General features: G+C 44.3%; 1 protein-coding gene across 2 annotated transcripts in view; it reads right to left on the bottom strand.

The window, feature by feature from the left end:
* Nucleotides 1-20,116, bottom strand: part of TRAF3 (TNF receptor associated factor 3) — a 117,430-nt gene that overhangs the window by 48,625 nt on the left and 48,689 nt on the right. For both annotated transcript variants that reach the window (XM_065906255.1, XM_065906254.1), the window contains exon 2: nt 5,705-5,828. The gene's annotated coding sequence lies outside the window, so the exon portion shown is untranslated. The remainder of the gene's footprint in view (nt 1-5,704; nt 5,829-20,116) is intronic.

Below are 20,116 nucleotides of genomic sequence, written 5' to 3'. Positions count from 1 at the left end.
TATCACATATTCCATTTGTGTGCAATGTCCAGGACAAGCAAATCCATGGAGACGGAGGGTAGAGTCGTGGTTGACAGGGGCTGAGACGAGAGGAGAGTAACAGAGAGACCGAGGGGAGTTTCTTCTTGGGACAAAAATGTTCTAGAAACAAACAGTGATGATGGCTGTACAACACTGTGAATATACTAAATAAAACCCACTGAACTGTACATTTGGAATGGTTTAAATGACATTTTCCATAATAAAAAACTGTAAAAAAAAGTTTTTATGAAAAGTATGAAGTCTAAAGAGCTTAGACACTCTGATTTCTTTCTTCATCACTGAGCTTCATAACCACTTCACACAGACCCTGGCAAAAAAAATAGCAGAACCCCATCTCGATCTTCGGCTGGAACAACACCTGCTGTAAGTGCAGCAACAAGAGCTAACACTATGCTCAAAGACCCCCGAACTAAAAGCCACTGTTAAAGAAAGCTCCTTGGTTCTAACTATCACTCTCTAAACTGAACATACAAAATTAACTTGCTAATTTTATCTAAAATACCTGTGATGGTCATTTCTCACCTACAACTATATCTGTTCATTCACACCCACCTGGGGGTGGCCAGGAAGCCCACGTGTGCCCCACGCAGAGGCTGACCACCAGAAGCACTGGCGAGTAAGCAAAGACCCATCTCTGGAAGCTTCTAAAACGGGGGACGTGTGGAAACCTTTGACTAGAGTTCCTGACTTAAAATAAATACCTTTATTTCACTTACTTATACGTGGGTATAAAATAGTTAAATTTCCCCTTAATCCTAAAGTTTAGATGTGACAATCACACGTTAACAAAAAGTATACTTAAAATAATGATTGTGCTGATGAAGCAAAATGATGCAAACTCAGTCAAAGGCCTTAAAGAGCTGGTGGAGATGGCTTTCGGGGGCCTGCAGACGTGCTGACAACCTGATCTGGGGAAGCGGCTCAGGGGCTGCAACACCCACAGACGGGAGGCACATGGCTCCGGTGAGCACACGGGGTCACTGGGAGGTGGGAACCCCGGGCCCAGTCGTCGCATCACCTTCCCGGCCTCATCCCAGCGTCAGGTCTGGAAAGAGGATGTCTGCTCCCACACACAGCGGAACGTTCTGCCTAACAGGAACAGCAGACATGCCAGGTGGAGACAGCGTGGGAGTGACCGTGAAGGCAAGTGTGGGCTCGAGAGCGGGGCCCCACGTTGGTGCGCTCGGAGGACCCCGACAGAAGGCAGGACCGGAGCCCCAGGAGGCAGTGGCCTGGGCGTGGGCATCCTGGGCCCACACCGCGGGGAGGTGGGCAGGGAACGCGGGGCCCGGCATGCACAGGGCAAGAATTCCGATGCTGCAGCTTCCAACGGAGCAGAATTACTGCTCTGTTACTATATTATTTATTGCTTGCTATGTGTTTAGGTATGAACTTACTGCATTTTGAGGCCATATTTTTATCCAAAAGAAAAAAGTCTCTATTTGAGAAATCGGTTTCATAAAGTTTTAGCTTCTAACCAGCTCCTCACTCGGTTGCGGCATCACTCAGTCAGTTCAGTTGCTCGGTCGTGCCTGACTCTTTGCAACCCCATGGACTACAGCACCCCAGGCCTCCCTGTCCATCACCAACTCCTGGAGCTTGCTCAAACTCATGTCCATAGAGTCGGTGATGCCATCCAACCATCTCATCCTCTGTTGTCTCCTTCTCCTCCTGCCCCCAATCTTTCCCAGCATCAGGGTCTTTCCAATGAGTCAGCTCTTTGCATCAGGTGGCCAAAGTATTGGAATTTCAACTTCAGCATCCGTCCTTTCAGTGACTATTCAGGACTCATTTCCTTTAGGATTGACTGGTTTGATCTCCTTGCTGTCCAAGGGACTCTCAAGAGTCTTCTCTAAAACCATAGTTCAAAAGCATCCATTCTTCAGCGCTCAGCTTCCCTTATGATCCAACTCTCACACTATACATGACCACTGGAGAAACCATAGCTTTGACTATATGGACCTTTGCTGGCCAAGTTGAGGTGTACCTGTACTCAGAAACACAGTGAAGAGTCAGACTGGGTTCTCTTCACTTTGCTCTACATCTCCATTACACTGATAATTTATTTTATGTTCCTGGCTTTGGTGGTTTAAGTTGAGCTACACTTGGGAGATTAGAAATTGGAAACAAACGCACATCTGCTGACAAAAGGATGTTCCAAGGGCTGGAAAGCCCGGGGAAAACCAAAGAAGGGAAGCGTCAGATAAACAGAGAAAGCGGCTCCTGCCAGCAAGAAAGTGCTAACAACAGAGACGCAGGACAACCAGCTCCACGTCAAGCCCAGGAGGGAGACTAAAACACCATCCACGCGAGGCCAAGGAAGGGAGAGAGCCACAGGCAGACAGGAGTGCCCTGCTGATAAGAAAGCGCGCTGGCAGTCCACAGTTATGCAGACATTTCGGGACACTCACTGCCCAGGACACCTGCCGCCAGGCGCTCTGCTCAGGGCCGCCTGTGGCTAACCCACTGGGAGAGCACAGAGGGGCCTGGACTCTTACCCAAACAAACAGGCCGCTCCTCATCGCACATGGAAAAGCCCCGCGCCGGAGAGAGGGGGGAGGGAGGCTGACGCGGGCAGACGCTGGAAAGGAACCTGATCAAACCATAACACGCAACTTGGTCTTAGATTCCTTAGGAAAACAACAGCCGCCCGAGACCTAGCACTGCCATATCACTCGGTTCAAATGACGCAGGATGTTAAACAAGGGTTCATTCAACTCTGGCTGCTCCTGGACCAGGGCCAGAGCCCAGCCATCTGGACAGGAAGGAGCTGAGGGCTCCGTCCGCCTGACAGCGACTCAGAGCAGGCAGCGCCTTTCCCGGAGAGGCTGCCCGAGCCATGCCCGGCCTGGAGGCTCTGGGGCTGCAGGCTGTGAGAAGGCGCACTTTCCTGAAGCACCGACTTTACTAGGAAATCAGAGTGAAAAGCGTGAAACATGGCGCCCTTCAGGAGTGGATTACAGTATCTAGATCACTCGGAGGATACGGCATGAGATGCCAAAAGTCAGCAGCTCTTAGCTCTGAGCTCCTGACTGCACTCCTTCACCAGCTCCCCTTTGCCGCCGGTGGTGTAGAGGCGGGAGCTGTTCAGGTGCTGATCCAGGCCCCTTCTCTGTCCTGCTGGGTGAGCAGACCCACTCCGAGCCCCACCGCGGAGCTCCTGGACAACCCACTCCCCCTCAGCTGCATGGGAGCCCCGTGGTCAGGGCAGCCCAGACGGAATCTGCTGTCTTCGGCTCTTGCCATGGCTGTTCGGCAGGCCTCAACCTACTCAGAGACAACCCACTCTCATCTTGGGGAGTGACGCCGTCACCTGGCTAGCTTCCCACGGCAGACCTGCCCTTGCCTCCCTGATTCTGACACACAATCAATCACTCAACAATACCTGCCGATTCCACAGCACCGTCACAACCCTGGTTATAGGGTGCTCACTCTGCGGCCAATGAGATGCTCTTAGGTACAGTTTCCTCATCTGCAGTCTCCTTCAGCTACAATAACTCACCCTGAGTTTCTAGTCCAAGTCTTTTAGTTTACCCATAAGGAAAACCAGGCCAAGGTTAGCAATGTACTTGCCAAGTCCCAGAATTACTGGGAAATCTGCAGCTGGACAAACGGATGACTTTTACATGCAGAAGAAGCACATACTGAATAATGTCAGCATATTTTTAAGTTAGTCTTCTTCTATAATTTAATAACCAACATGGAATACTATACATTAAAACGGGTGAGGAGAATCTCTGTATGCGGCTATGCCGCAAGTTCATGATATGCTGCTAAATTTCAAAAAATATGGAGAAAAGCTTGTACCATACACTACTGTTTTTTAAGAAAGAGGGCTGTGGGCACAGACACACACAAGTACTTATATTACAGTAAGTAGGTAAGTGTTAGTCGGTCAGTCATGCCCGACTCTGCGACCCCATGGACTGCAGCCCACCAGGCTCCTCTGTCCATGAGATTTTCCAGGCAAGAATACTGGAGTGGATTATCATTTCCTTCTCCAGGGGATCTTCCCAACCCAGGGATCGCACTCAGGTCTCCTGCACTGCAGGAAGATTCTTTACCTACTGAGCTACAAGGGAACCCCATATTACAGTAGATAAACCAACAATTAAAAAAATATTACCTGTGGAAGAGAGAAGAAACAGGCTATAAAGTTCAGAAAAGGGAGCTAGATTTCTGAAAATACTTTGGCCGTCCACCAAAAAGGTCCAGGACAGTAACCAGCCCTGCAGCAACAACGATCCCGAGTGTACAGGTTGTGGTCTCAAGACACCATGTTCTACAGGAGGGAGCCAGAGCTGCTTAGAGAAACAGCCAGTTCCAGGTCTGGGGTGAAAAAGTACACAACAAATCAACAACCTCTTACCATTTCAGAGAGCAAAGGACAAGGAGTCAACTTGCAGAGGCTCCACCGCAAAAGTGGCACAATCCTCGCATCTATTAGAATAACTACCGTGTTTTAAAACACGTCACAAATGTTTAAATTCACGAATTTATACTGACACTTCTTCCCTGGTTACTTGTGAAGCGGCTATGAGACTGTCTCATTGTTTTGAGAACCCATAAAGAAAGAATCAGGCATTTGTCCTACTGCTTCTATCTGAACTGTCCCTTAGGGAAACCAAATAGGATTTCAGTGAATCAAGGCAAAGTAAAGGATGAGACTTTTACCATCATCATCTGCAACCCCTAATGACCACGAGTCCAGGTGCCGAGAGCCGCTAGGACCAGAGCAGACGCACGTACCGCCACCTCCAAGCGCACGCGCTCAAAGGCTGAGCCGCTCGAACCTCTAGATCCACCTCCCACCTCCCAGGAGATAAAAGGACAGAAGAACGTGTTCCATGTAAATAGGGACACCCCTGACTACAGAACAACCAACACAGAAAATGCCAGGAAGAAAAGGGACGGGGTGGAGCAATCAGCTCATTGACAGAGACTTGGGAGGCAGATTAGCTAAACGTAATTGTTTGGACCCTGTTTCAAACTAAAAAAAACCTGAGACTATTGGGGAAAACTGAATGGTACTGTGATTATGAATAAAATTTTAAATACCAGTTTTCTTGATGCTTCTGAATGTTATAAAAAATAGCTGTGTATTTAAATCTCACTTTGGATGCAAACATTTCAAACCTATTTTACATTCATGTTAACGTTCTAACATATGAAAGAGTTCTTAATTTCAAGAATAAAATGCCACTCAATCACAAATTAAGAGATTAAGACACAAGGTGTTCTGTTTCCTTTCAAACTCCCAGAGAAAGACGGTGAAGGAGTATGCAATTCCTGTATCAAAGATGCAACCCTCGGCTGGGCAGGCCTCCACCCTCAGCGCCGGCACCTCTCCTGCAGCGGCACCCTCCCGGGAGAGGCCAACCCCGGTTTCCAATCTCAGCAACCGTCCCTAAGCCATCAGGGGTAATGTCTGTTACTCACAGAGTTTAATGCTGGTTTAAAAGAAGTCAGAGACACACACCCAAATACGCTGCCACATATCCAGAAGACACTCAGATACACCTGTTACAGAACGAAACTGCTAAAGCCGAAAATGAGTAAGCGCAGGATGTTTCTGAATTTAATTACTTCATTGTCATGCAAAGGCACACCGGGAACAGCTGGAGAAGAAAACCTACACAAGTGGAAACTTCTAGAGACATACCTGTGTGTTTGTGCTGCAAGAGGATATATCTGAGATTGACCAGGCAGGAAGAGACTTCAATAAAGAAAGAAGCAAAGCAGAGTCAACTTTATCCTTCTTCAGATAATGTAGTGGAGTCCTTCACCTGGGAAGTAAGAAAGACACGTGGTTAACTCACATGTGGAAAATTTTTTGAAGCTTTTAGAAAACAGAATTTCAAAAATGGAAATTTCTAAAACGTGATAAAGTAAGAAGCTTAAGAAGAAAACATTTTTAACCATTCTATATAAACATATGCTTTGGATTTTCTCCATTTTTTGAGGTGAACATAAATTACAAAGGCTGGATAACTTCAGATACCTTATTTTAAAAAGTAACGTTTATCATGAAATATTATATATACATAGTAAAGCACAGGAAACATGTATGTACAGTTTCATAAGGTTATTACACAAACAAAAGTCCAACTACCATCCAGGCCACGGAATGGGGGCACTGTTGGAATCCCCAAAAAGCTGGGTGCCTGTCTCTGACCCCTAACCCTTCCCTTTCCCTCTAAGTATCACTCTAACTCACTTATCATTCCCGTGCTTTTCTTTAGCTTGCCCCAAGGCACGTCGCTCTGACCGTTTATTTTTGCCAGCTCCTGAATTTTACATAAACATGATCACGTCGTGTATATCCTTTTGTCTTGCTTTGTTTTTGCTCCATTGTTGTTGCTGGCCCTGCTATTTACTTTCACTGCTGTGTATTATTCCTTTGTGCAACACACCATCGTTTACTTACCCATTCGGTTTCTGCTTTGGAGCCAACACAAGCACTCCTAAGATCTTTCTGGCATAGATTTCTTAAGCATTTGGGCATACATATATATCTAGTGCATATATACATGCAAGAGTGACTGGCAGACTGTGAGGTAAGTGTATATTCAAACGCACTACATAAAGCTAAACAAAGTACTTCCCACAGCAGTTGCAGTCATTCACACTACCACAAGGAGGGTATGAGAGTTTCCATTGCTCAAGGGTCTCAATACTTGTCAGACTTATTAACTCTTGGTAACTGGATGGCTACGTCCTGAGGTCCTAAGAATTCTTTATTATGTAGAATTTCATAATTATTTTGAAGGAAAACTCATGAGATTTTACATCTGACAACTGCTGTGAGATATAATTTTGAAACCAAACACTCGTGCACTTTTCCAGGTGTTACTGTGCTCCAATTTCTGACCAGCTGAGACCCCGCGCTCTTGGTCCAGCAGCTTCCAGAGATATTGGTTACAACCCCCAGGCACAAAGGTGTGTGTGTGTGTGTGTGGCACAAGGGGATGGGTGTGTGTGTGTGTGTGTGTGTGTGCGTGGCACAAGGGGATGGGTGTGTGTGTGTGTGTGTGTGTGTGTGTGAACCAACCAGAGTTGGTTCATCTCTGTGAGCACACAAAACCCGAGTCAAAATGAATCAAGTCTTTTCTTCCTCCTCTGGGACTTACAGAGGTTCTCCAACTCTTTCCTAAAGAACTTGAACATGAGTACATGGGCGTCAAGAGGCTCTCTGAGGCAGACACCAGGGAAACTGACCCAGCTGCAGCCAGCCCTGCCTGATGTTTCTTAATTAGGTGACCAACAAATCCCCCTTTGCTGTTAACAGCTAAGGCCCAGTTATATCCAAAAGAGCCCGCACTGATATGATCAGTCATTATAAAACATGGGTTTTAATCTACTCAGTAAGCCACACAGGTCAATTAAGGCAACACGTGTACATACACACACAACCTTAATATTTTTTCAATCACATTTTATAAATCAAAATGGTTTATCACTCAAACTATAGTTCTTGCCAAAAGGCAAGTTAACTCTGAATGTTTCTTTGGCAAGAGAATGAAAAATCAATAGCTGTAAAGTATTTGTTCTTCTCTGCTATAAACACACTAATTGTACCATCCCTACTGGATTTTAGTAACAAAGTTATGATAACCTCATAAAATAAACTAGGAAGTGTTCCCTGGTTTATTCTGAGAAAGTATTTGGGTAGAACTGGAATTATTTCTTCTTTGAAAGTCTGGTGGAATTTAACAATGAAGCCATCTGTGCCTAAAAATTTTAATTACTGATTCTATTTTTTTAGTGGTTACAGAAATTTCTTCTGTAGCTACTTTTAGCAACTTACATTTTCCAAGGAATTTGTTTATCTCATCTAATTTTCAAGTTTACTGGCATGATGCTATTTCAAATCATGACTGTTGCTGAAGCTCCAACACTTTGGTCACCTGATGCAAAGAGCTGACTCACCGAAAAAGATCTGCTGCTGGGAAAGACTGAAGGCAAAAGGAGAAGGCGGCAGGCAGAGGATGAGATGGTTAGATAGCATCAGTGACTCAATGGACATGAATTTGAACAAACTCCAGGAGCCAGTGGAGGACAGGGAGGCCTGGCATGCTGCAGCCCATGGGGTCTCAAAGAGTCAGACACAACTGAGTGACTGAACTCTATCAGCGACGCTGCACTGGGAGCTCAGAGTCTTAGCCTCTAGACCGCCAGGGAGGCTCCCAGTCTTGGGCAATTTTTAAAGATGTCTATGCGTGCCTCAAAATAAAGTATATGATGCAGGTTTTGGATAGAATATTATTTATGTGTGACATTGGACCAAGGGTATTGATCCTATGGATCTGTGCTTAGAGAGTTTTTTCTAAATCTATCAATTAGTGAGACGTGTATTGAAATCTCTACTATAACTGCTGTTGTTTGTTGTTCACTTACTAAGTCAGGTCCAACTCTTTGAGATCCCATGAACTACAGCACGCCACGTGTCCCTGTCCTTCACCGTCTCCCAGAATTTGCTCAAACTCATGTTCACTGAGTCGATGTGCCATCCAACCGTCTCATACTCTGTCATCCCCTTCTTTTCCTGCCCTCAATCTTTCCCAGGATTAGGTCTTTTCCAGTAAGTTGGCTCTTCACATTATGTGGCCAAAGTACTGGGGCTTCAGCTTCAGCATCTGTCCTTCCAATGAATATTCAGGGTTGATTTCCTTTAGGACTGCCTGGTTTGATCTTCTTGGAGCCCAAGGGACTCTCGAGAGTCTTACCCAACATCACAGTTCAAAAGCACCAGTTCTTCGGCGCTCAGCCTTCCTGAGGTCCAACCCTCACACCCACACGTGGCCACTGGAGAGACCAGTCTGACTGTATGCCGCTCTGGCGGCAAAGTAACGTCTGTGCTTTTTAACGTGTTATCTAGGCTTTCATAGCTTTTCTTCCAAAGAGCAAGCTTCTTTTAATTTCATGGCTGTAATCATGTGATTTTGGAGCCCAAGAAAATAAAATCTGGCACTGCTTCCACTTTTTTCACGTCTATTTGCCATGGAGTGATGGGACCAGATGCCATGATCTTAATTTACTGAATGCTAAGTTTTAAGCCTAATTTTTCACTCTCCTCTTTCACTTTCTTTAAGAGGCTCTTTAGAGTTGTTATCATCTGCATATATGACACTGTTGATATTTCTCCCAATAATTTTGATTCTAGCTTGTGATTCATTCACTCTGCATGGGGTGACAATACACAGTCTTGACGTACTCCTTTCCCGATCTGAAACCAGTCCATTGTTCCACGTACAGTTCTGTTGCTTCTTGTCCTGCGTACAAGTTTCTTAGGAGGCAGGTAAGGTGGTCTGGTATTCCCACCTCTTGAAGAATTTTCCACAGTTTGTTGTGATCCACACAGTCAAAGGCTTTAGCACAGTCAATGAAGCAGAAGTAGATTTTTTTCTGGAATTCCCTTCCTTTTTCTCTGGTCCAAGGGATGCTGGCAATTTGATCTCTGGTTCCTCTACCTTTTCTAAATCCAGCTTGCACATCTGGAAGTTCTTGGTTCCTGTACTGCTGAAGAATAGCTTGAAGGATTTTGAACATTACCTTATTTGCATGTGAAATGAGCGCAATTGTGCAGTAGTTTAAACATTCTTTGACATTGTCCTTCTTTGGGATTGGAATGAAAACCGATCTTTTCCAGTCCTGTGGCCACTGATGAGTTTTCCAAATTTGCTGACATATTGAGTGCTACACTTTCACAGCATCATCTTTTAGGATTTGAAACAACTTAGCTGGAATTCCATCACCTCCACTAGCTTTGTTCATAGTAATGCTTCCTAAAGCCCACTTGACTTCGCATTCCAGAATGTCTGGCTCTAGGTGAGTGATCACACCACCATGGTTATCTGCGTCATAAAGATCTTTTTTGTAAGTTCTTCTGTGTATTCTTCACCTCTTCTTAATCTCTTCTGCTTCTGTTAGGCCCTTACTGTTTCTGTCCTTTACTGTGCCCATCTTCGCATGAAATGTTCCCTTGGTATCTCTAAATCTCTTGAAGAGATCTCTAGTCTTTCCCATTCTATTGTTTTCTTCTATTGCTGTGCATTGTTCACTTAGGAAGGTTTTCTTATCTCTCTTTGCTATTCTTTGAGAAATCTGCATTCAGATGGGTATGTCTTTCCCTTTCTCCTTTGCCTTTCGTTTCTCTTCTTTTCTCAGCTATTTGTAAGGCCTCTTTAGACAACCATTTCACCTTCTTACGTTTCTTTTTCTTGGGCATGATTTTGGTCACTGCCTCAGGCACTGAGTCTACCAGAGCTAACCCCTTGTATACGGTGCAGTTTTGGATGGAGCGTTACTTATATGTACATTAGACCAAGGGTATTGATCCTACGTAAAACATCTGTGCTTACAGGATTTTTTTTTTTGGCCTGCTTATTCTATCCATTACTGAAAGTGCTGAAGTCTCTACTGGAACTGTAGGTTTGTCTGTTTTTCCTTCCTGTACTTAGGGCAATCTCTACTTTGGATATTCTGAAGTCATATTGTGGCTTATCCACGTTTAGAATTACCATGACTTCCCTTTGAATTGAACCTTTTATCATTACAAACTTCGGCAGAGACTACATGCTGACCAGATTTATTTCTTCTACCTCCTGGGCACAGCCTCCCCTGCAGTGAAGGCTGGTTTACAACCTGGGCTCCGCCTAACAGGATGCAATCCTAATGTTCACCGCCCTCCAGCCCAGCCGTGAACACCTGTGTGACTCACTCCTTCCGCCCCACACAGAGGCGCCTGCAGAGTATCCTGGGCCTCAGGAGATGACAGAGACGGGGGGGAAGCAGCTGAATCCCCAAACGACCATCGAAAAAACATCTGCCAACCAGGACTATGTGTACTGAACTTCATGCAAGACATGAATTTGCTTAAACTACTGACTGCTTTGTCAAAGGAGCCAGCTGCCAACTGTATTAAGTGAAATGACACCATCTCCAGAACTGATTGTTGCTTTCAACTGTGTTTTCTCTGACACTACACAATTTTGCTTTTGGCTACAGTTCGCAGTTTTGGTTTTGGTTTTTTTTTTTCATTTTTCTTTCAACATCTCTTAATGTTCATATTTTAGGTGGGTCTCTTATAAACAAAATACAGTTGAGTTTTTTAAAAACTTAATTTGATATCTTTTTCTTTTAATTCAGTTCAGTCGCTCAGTTGTGTCTGACTCTTTGAGACCCCATGAATCGCAGCACGCCAGGCCTCCCTGTCCATCACCAACTCCCGGAGTTTACCCAAACCCATGTCCATTGAGTCGGTGATGCCATCCAACCATCTCATCCTCTGTCATCCCCTTCTCCTCCTGCCCTCAATCCCTCCCAGCATCAGGGTCTTTTCCAATGAGTCAGCTCTTCCCATCAGGTGGCCAAAGTGTTGGAGCTTCAGCTTCAGTATCAGTCCTTCCAATGAACACCCAGGACTGATCTCCTTTAGGATGGACTGGTTGGATCTCCTTGCAGTCCAAGGGACTCTCAAGCATCTTCTCCAACACCACAGTTCAAAAGTATCAATTCTTTGGCGCTCAGTTTTCTTTATGGTCCAACTCTCACATCCATACATGACCATTGGAAAAACCATAGCCTTGACTAGACGGACCTTTGTTGGCAAAGTAATGTCTCTGCTTTTTAATATGCTGTCTAGGTTGGTCATAACTTTCCTTGGAACGTTTAATTCCACTTACCTTGAAACAATTACTCACACTTAGGTTTAATTTCCTTTTATTTTCTATTTGCTTCTTTTGGATTACTTGTTATCATCCTAGTCCCCCAGTAGTCTGCAAGTTACATACTGATCCTACTCTTCAGTAATTGCTTTAGAAATTCTAATGTACAGGTTCTTATCAAAGTCCAGCGTTAATACATTTATCCTTCCCTTGGACAGCAAGAGCCTTGAAACATTAACTCCATCTATCATAATTTCCAACTTAAATTCTACTGTTGCAGAATTTGTATGCATGCATGTGTATGTGCTTCTGTCATGACGAATGCTGTATGCAATTTTATGCAATTATCCTGCCTTCCCTTCATGCTCCCCACACCCCCATCTCTTGGCCTCATTCTCCCTTTTCTCCTTTTGGTCCATGACTGTGGTGGGTTACACTGATTGACTTTCTAATGTTAAAACAACCTTTATTTCCTGAGATAAACTTTTCTTGATTATTACGTAATATCCTTTTTATATATTGCCGAGTTGGTTCTATTTGCTGATCCCCTGGAGAAGGAAATGGCAGCCCACTCCAGTACTCTTGCCTGGAAAATACCACGAACAGAGGAGCGTGGTAGGCTACAGTCCATGGGGTCGTAAAGAGCTGGACATGAATGAGCGACTTCACTTTCATGGAGGATGTACGTATGACAAACACCGCTTGGTGGTTTTCCTCTCCTATAATGTCTCTGTCTACTTTTGCTTCCAGGGCAGTGCTGGCCTCACAGAAGGAGACAGAAAGCATTCCCTCCCCTTCTGTCTGCTGAAAGAGTCTTTGTCAGATTGGCAAGGATTTTAACTACAAATTCAACTTCTTTAATATAGTTACACAGCTTATACATTTGCTGTTGAGTAAATTTGGTGGTTTATGCTTTTCAAGGGGCTTGTTCATTTTATTGAGGCTGTCAAATTTATTAGCATAATATTATTCACAATACTCCTTATTACCCTTTCAACGTCTATAGGATCTGTAATAATGTCCTCTTTTGCATCCAACTAATGCTTCCCTTGTGGCTCAGCTGGTAAAGAATCCGCCTGCAATGTGGGAGACCTGGGTTCAATCCCTGGGTTGGGAAGATGCCCTGAAGAGGGGAAAGGGTACCCACTCCAGTATTCTGGCCTGGAGAATTCCATGGACTATCCATAGGGTCTCAAAGAGTTGGACACGACTGAGCGACTTTCTTTCACTTTCAGTGGTAATTAATGTTTTTTTTTCCCCCACAGAGAGAGATCTTTCTGTATAAAATATGCATCTTTATCAGTTTACCTTCAAATAATACCACTTGAGACACAGTGTATTGCACTTTCATTTCTTCGCTCCCAAACTTTGTGCTCCTATTGTCAGTTATTTCCCTCTACAAGTATTGTAAGTTCCAAAATACACTATTAATTTTGCTTTAAATAGTCTAAAAAAAAAAAAAGATTAAAGTGTGAATATTCACCAATCCATGGACTATTTCCAATTCTTCTCATTCCTTTGGGTAAAAATTTCCATCTGCTATCATCTTCCTACTACTTGAACTTCCTTTAAAATTTCTCATAGTGCACTTCAGCTGGCAATAAATTCTGCCAGCATTTCTTGGTCCAGAAATTTTTATTTCACTTTCACTTTGAAAGATTTTATCACTGGGTACAGAATGATAAACTAACAGGTTTCTTCCTTTTGGTACTTTAAACACGGCACTGTTGTCGGCTGGCTGGCAACAGGTTCTGATGAGAAGTCACTGATGCTATTTTTGTCCCTCTGTAACATGTCTTCTTGCTGCTTTTTAGGACTTTTTTCTCTTCATCACTGATTTTTCAGCAACTGGACTGTATGGACCTTGGTATGATTTTCTTTGTTTACTCTATTTGGAGCTTGTGAGTTTCATGGTTTGCAATTTTCATCAAACGCGGACATTCTTCAGCCCCTATGTCTTCAAAGACTTCCTTCCTCTTCTGGAACTCTATAGTTACAGGGATCTTAAATCAGTTGATTTTGCCCCACATGTCACTAATGCTCTGTTACTTTGTTCCGTCTTCTTTATTCTTTGCACCATATTTTGGGTAATTGCTATTGCTGTGTCTTGAAGCTCACGGACCTTTTCTTCTGCGCTGCCAACTTGCTATTAACCTCTGCATTTTTCACCTCTAAAGTCCTAGTGCAGTCTTCCGCATATCTGTCACTCATGCTTGTTTTCCTCATGAGTGTGTACAACTTATTTATGACAGTTATTTTACTGTCTTTGTCTGCTAATCTCACAGCTTTCTACTGATTGATTTTCCTCCTGGTTACTATCATATTTTCTTGCTTCTCCGCATGTCTGGTAATTTTTATTAGATGCTGGACACTGAAACTTTTTTACATTGTTGGGTGCTGGATTTTACCACATCATTTTAAGTACAGCTGGGGCTTTGCTCTGGAAATGAAGTTAAGTTACCCGGAATCAGTTAGGGCAGGTGTGTAGTGGTCTTTTAGTCCTTGACTAATTCAGCCCCATTACTACAGTGATACCCTTCTGATGCCCTAGACCAAAGAGCTGTTCTGAATCCACCCTCGCAAAGATTAAAAACCACGCTTTAAAAGGGCCTGACACACCACCGAAGTGGGAACACAAACCATCCCAGCGCGTGTGACGTCCACTCCTCGCCGGGGCTTCTCTTCCTGGCTCTGAGGGGCTTTCTCTGGGGCAGGTGCAGACCGACACTCAGCCCAAACCCTGGGGGTGGCGATCCTTCTGCAGACCCCTGGGGTTCACTAAGTAGGTCTCTACTCTCTTACACGTTGCCCCTCAAAGCCCAGCTGCCTCTCCTCCCCCACCTCCGACCTGCTTTGTCTCCACGGCTAGGGGGCTCTCTGTGGTTTCTCTCTCCCTGACCTGCAATGCAGAAACTGTCTCTAGAACAGGACTGGCAAACTATAGCCTGAGGATTAAACCCAACTTGCTGCTGTTTTTATAAATAAAGTTTTATTGGGAACGCATCCATGGCCACTCATTTACATAACTGGTACGAAAGCAGCCACAGACGATAGCAGAGTTGAATGGGGTTGTGATAGAGACCATCTCATCTGCAACGCCTAGAGATTCACCAACTGGCCCTTTATTTTAAAAAGTTCGTTTACTCCTAGCCCTAGAGAATAAGCTAGAATATTTACAGGGGTCATTCCATTTGTTTGTTATTTCAGAGAACACAATCCTAACCTTCCTGTTAACCAGTGTCCGAAAACTGCTGTTCCACACATTGTGTCCGGTTTTCAAGTGTGTTAAGGTGACAGTCAGGTCTGAACCAGGGTGAGGTTAGTGAAGCACTTGCCTCAGGTACAAATTTTTAGGGAGTGACAAAAAACTCAGTAATAGGGGTAAAATCAAAATTAATGCAAAAAATCTATATGAAGCAAAATATCAAAATTTTAAATAAGGATAGTATCAGTAATAGTGTGAAGCCAAGCCATACTGGAGCTGAAGCAAAAGGGAAAGTTAATACTGACCCTGTCTATTTAAAATTTGACTTTTTTCCATCATGGATTATTTTTTTTTGCATCAGATTCGATTTTCTCAAAGTATTGCATTAAAATGTTATTAATCTCAATTACTGAGTTTTCTGGGGCATCCTGAAATTCTGCACCTGAGGCCTCACTCTCCTCAGCCCTCCTGCTGTCTCTGACTCTGTGACCCCGTGGACTGTAGCCCAGGCTCCTCTGTCCATGGGACGCTCCAGGCAAGAATACTCCATGCCTCCCTCCAGGTGATCTTCCCAACCCAGGGATCAAACCAGCGTCTCTTACATTGCCTGTAATGGGCAAGTGGGTTCTTTACTACTTAGCGCCACCGGGGAAGCCTCCAGCCCAACCCTGGTGGACAGTAAACCTGGTGTCTTATTCCATCAAAGGGGGAATGGACAACTCCAGGAACAAGCCTCGTGCCAAGCAGAATCACACTAATGTGTTACAACTACAAGGGTTTCAATGCTTTCTTTCTGAACAGAAAATGCTGCAATGTGAGGAGCCATTCTGCTCTAATTACCTCTATCTGCAACTGCAGTCTTCTATGAACACTTCCCATACATATCCATGTTGTAGAGAGGAACACAGTGTAAGAATGTAAACACTTATCATTAAATAATATACATGCACACAATGGGATTACAAAACAATATCATAATTATATAACATCGAGTCAACACATCTGCATTATGACACATAACAAAAGCAACCAGCCACAGCAAGTGCTACCGAGTCAACGTATTGATCAGTGAAAGCAGGAGCCCAGCCTCTGAACACACGAATTCAACTAAAAGCTGATCAACCAGCAAAATCCCTGTCCTGGTGCTGTGGGAGCACCGTCCTTCGGAAGCCAGCCGGCTCATTTCCCGAGGATTCTCAGCTCCCGCGCCTCTACAGTGAATGGGGCAGAAAAGCACTGGGCAGACAGAAGACCGCCCCATCCATGTGCCAAGTAAACAACCTCTACACAGAGTCCAGTTTCTACACAGGATTTATTTAACTTTATAAGGCACAGGTGCAAAAACATGCCTTTAAGTGCGACGACCAAAATGAGCATTTTTCTTTTTAAAAGATTTTTACTGGAGTAGTTGCTTTAGGATGAGGTGCTAGTTTCTTCCATTACAGAAAAGTGACTCAGCTACGCCCTCTATTAATTTATATACATGACCTCTTCTCTTTGGAGTCCCTGCCCAGCCAGCTCACCACAGCGCACTGGGAGCTCCCCGCGCTACGCAGCAGGTCCTCGCTAGTTATCTATCAGTATTTCAGGCATCGTACCAACAGTGTGTACGTGTCAACGCCCGTCTCCCAGTTCCTGCCACCCCTGTTCCCCCTGGTATCCACTCGTCTGTTCTCTGCATCTGTGTCTCTATCTCTGCTTTGTGAATAAGATGGTTCATACAGGCTTTTTTCAGATTCCACATATATGTGTGAATAAATGACATCTGTTTTTTTCTTTCTGACTTATGTCACTCTGTATGACAATGACTGTCTCTAGGTTCATTTATGTCTCTATAAATGACCCAAGTTTGTTCTTTTTTATGGCTGAGAAATACTCCATTGTGTGTGTGACGCGCACACACACACACACACACACACACACACACACACACACACAACCCCCCACATCTTTATCCGCTCCTCTGTTGATGGACATTTAGGGTGTTTCCATATCCTGGTTATTATAAACAGTGCTGCAGTGAACATTAAGGCTCGTGTGTCTTTTTGAATCATGGTTTGTTTTTTCTGGGGATATGTCCTCCAAAAGAGTTTCTTTTCTTAATTTAAAACATTATGCCAGCAAAAACCATGGATCTAGAGATTATTGCACTAAGTGAGGTAAGTCAGACAAAGACACATATCATATGATATTCCTTGTATGTGGAATCTAGTCTTAAGAAAAAGATACAAATGAACTTATCCACGAAACAGATGCAGACTTACAGATACTGAACACAAACTGGTTCCCAAAGGGGAGACGTGGCGGGGAAGGACACACTAGGAGCTGAGGACGGACACGGGCCGCCACCGCCATGTAACACAGGTGACCCACAAGGACCTGCCGGACAGCACAGGGGACGCTGCTCAGCCTTCTGTGATGATCTATACGGAAAAGGAATAAACATGTGCACACGTATAACTGAATCACTTGGCTGGGCACCCGAAACTAACACGACACTGTAAATCAACCCTACTCCAATAAAAGGAAGATGTTTTTGAAAATATTATGGTGTCAAATTTGGTGAAGAATCAAAAACTGTGAAATGAAAAGTTTTACTTTTTCGGAAGAAACAGTCTAGAACTCATGAAACTCAAATAAATGTAACAACTCAACACGATTCAAACTCACAAGGCGCCTCACACCCTTCTCTCCCCATGTGTCCTGATCTGGCCTATGGCGAGTAACCCCCCAGCACGCTTGCCCCCGCCCAGCCTGGCCCGGCAGAGACCCAGCCCCGCGCACCACGGGGCCCCTCTTCTTCACCTGCGTGTCTGTCACCGGATAGCGGTTGACTCAGGTTGTCATGGGAATCCATACAGATTTATGCCAGAAAATCGGGATTTGCTATTTGCACACTCAAATCATCTGTAAAAGGTAATACAGTCCAAATTCCTCCTTGGTCTACTGAGGAACTAAAAGAATGACATTTAGCTAGCTGTCCAAAGTTCAGTCACCAGGACTAAAGCCTGGTATCAGGACCAGTGCTCCCTCCAGGCAAGCTTGCCATGATGGCTCTGCAAGAAGCAAAACACACACCTCAAAATTCCCAAGACGTCAGTAATACCTAATGGAAGCATTTGCTCTTTTTAAAACCTAGCACCTTTTTTCATTGTTTAGAATGTCAGCACTGACATCCCTGGGTTTATTTATTCCCTTACGACTAACATATGGCATTCACGACCAGATGGACTGAAAAAGCACCTTTAGCTGAACCAAGCAAGGCTAGTTCTGACTTCAAGGAAGATGCTGAGACCTTGGCTAGGCTAAAGAGAATTTTCTCACATTATTTAAATAATTGTTTGCTGAGTTTCTAGCTACTTTAATATAAAAACAGAATAGAATTACTTTGCTTACTTTTGAAAACCATTATCCAAATAGATTTGAACAAGAAGGAGGAAGGGAGCTAGCTAAGAGTAAAATGACTACCCCATGCTACTGGGTAACAGAGTTAGTTAAAACTGCCCTTGGGTGAAACAAGCCTCGGTTTGGAACTATAAGGCAACGGTGAGTTTGGCTTTGTTTCTGACATTGTCACTAGTTTCTCTGAAGTCTTCTTACTCCCCTGAAATGGTAAACGAACACCCATTACCACTCTATACTCACTTTAGTCTTAAAATATACAAAGTCTGAAATATTTTTATACAGTCATGTGGAAAATTTATGAGATATTTAGTGTAGTATTTCTGTGATCACTTTTAATTTAATATTCTTCATGCTACATAAAGCCTCTAGAATAAATACACTTCCTAATCAAATGCAACCCCTGTTGCTAAGACTGCTAGACCCCCCAGTGCAAAGTTTCCGAAGCGGCATCTGCCTGTTCACATTATTTTAACTTAGAATTATACAAAAATGTGAAACCTTGTCAAGTCACCCTGAAATTTTCACCTGATCGGTCTTTCAAATAAACTCCATTCTGCAATGTTGGCTTTTGCTTAATAGAGTTATGATTCACTGCAGTTTACTCAGTGAATTTGAATAGAGGTTTGTTACGCAACATCAAATCTCTTTAGGTTTTCCCCAAAATTAATCAATATTTTGAACACAAAATAACTGTCAACACTTTTGATATGAATAAAATGTTTACATTAATAAAATTTTCCATCAGAATAATGTGAAAATAAATCTTGATTCGCAGGTTAGAGCAGTGCTGCTCAGCGAAGCCAGGACGGACGGGACCCGGCAAGCCAAGCCCTGACGGAGGGCAGGGGGCAAACACGTCCACACAGGGGCCCCGCCGCGCCAGCCCCACGCCCTGCACCCAGCCCCCGGGTCCCACGTGGTCCAGGGCAGGTGGGGCAAAAGCGAGGCCTGTGCGACCCCAGGGGCCGTTCTCACAGGTGCCGGGTAGATATTCTTGAATGACAGGTCCCTTCTCACCATCTGGCATCTGTCATGAGAAAAATGAAAGAGAATTTCCTATAAAGTATAGAAAGCACCAGGACAGGTTTTACTAGTTTCTCAAAACTACCTCATCCTCCTAAAGACTCTTTATCACTGAACTAGAAGGATCCCTCCACCTCTGCGCCCCCTACAATCCACTGGTCCACCTACATGAAGAAGAACCTGAGGAAGAGGAGAGGAGGAAGAACCCACACGGAGTCGTCTCTATTCTTAGTAGTTTCCACATCCTTGGAGGAGGAAGAAAACAGAACTACTCAAAGACTTGAAAAAATAGGAAGCTAGTAATGGAAAAAAAGATTTCCTGGCTGAATCAGACAGAAAACACTTGAAAACCTCCAAGACAGCCCCACAAAGGTAAGATGGGTACAGATCACAACCACCTCAGAGGAGGACGACTCTGGGACCCAGTCTCCCCTGGAATTCCACAAGCATCCAAGTGCCCAGGGTGGGGCAGGCTCAGCATGAGGAGCAGGGGGCAAGGAGCGGAGGGCCCGCTTTCCAGAGCTGCCCGCCGGGGGGAGTGGACACGAGCAACGTGAGAACTGCCCAAGGGAGGCACACGGTGACGTCGGGAACACCACCCGCTCGGGTGCGGGCGTGCCTCATCTGAAGGAGCGGAAGAAATTCACGATTTCTGAAATTCTCAAAGCGGCTCATGCGGAACATCAACTCAGTTTCTGGTTTTAGAGGGGAAAAAAAAATCCCAGGATCATTCTAGGGCATCAAACATTTTGCTATACTTCTGCTTGATTTTAAT

This window comes from Muntiacus reevesi, chromosome 15 (genome assembly GCF_963930625.1).
Source record: "Muntiacus reevesi chromosome 15, mMunRee1.1, whole genome shotgun sequence".
In the NCBI taxonomy this organism is placed as follows: domain Eukaryota; kingdom Metazoa; phylum Chordata; class Mammalia; order Artiodactyla; family Cervidae; genus Muntiacus; species Muntiacus reevesi.
This window is presented reverse-complemented; position numbering and strand designations above follow the sequence as displayed.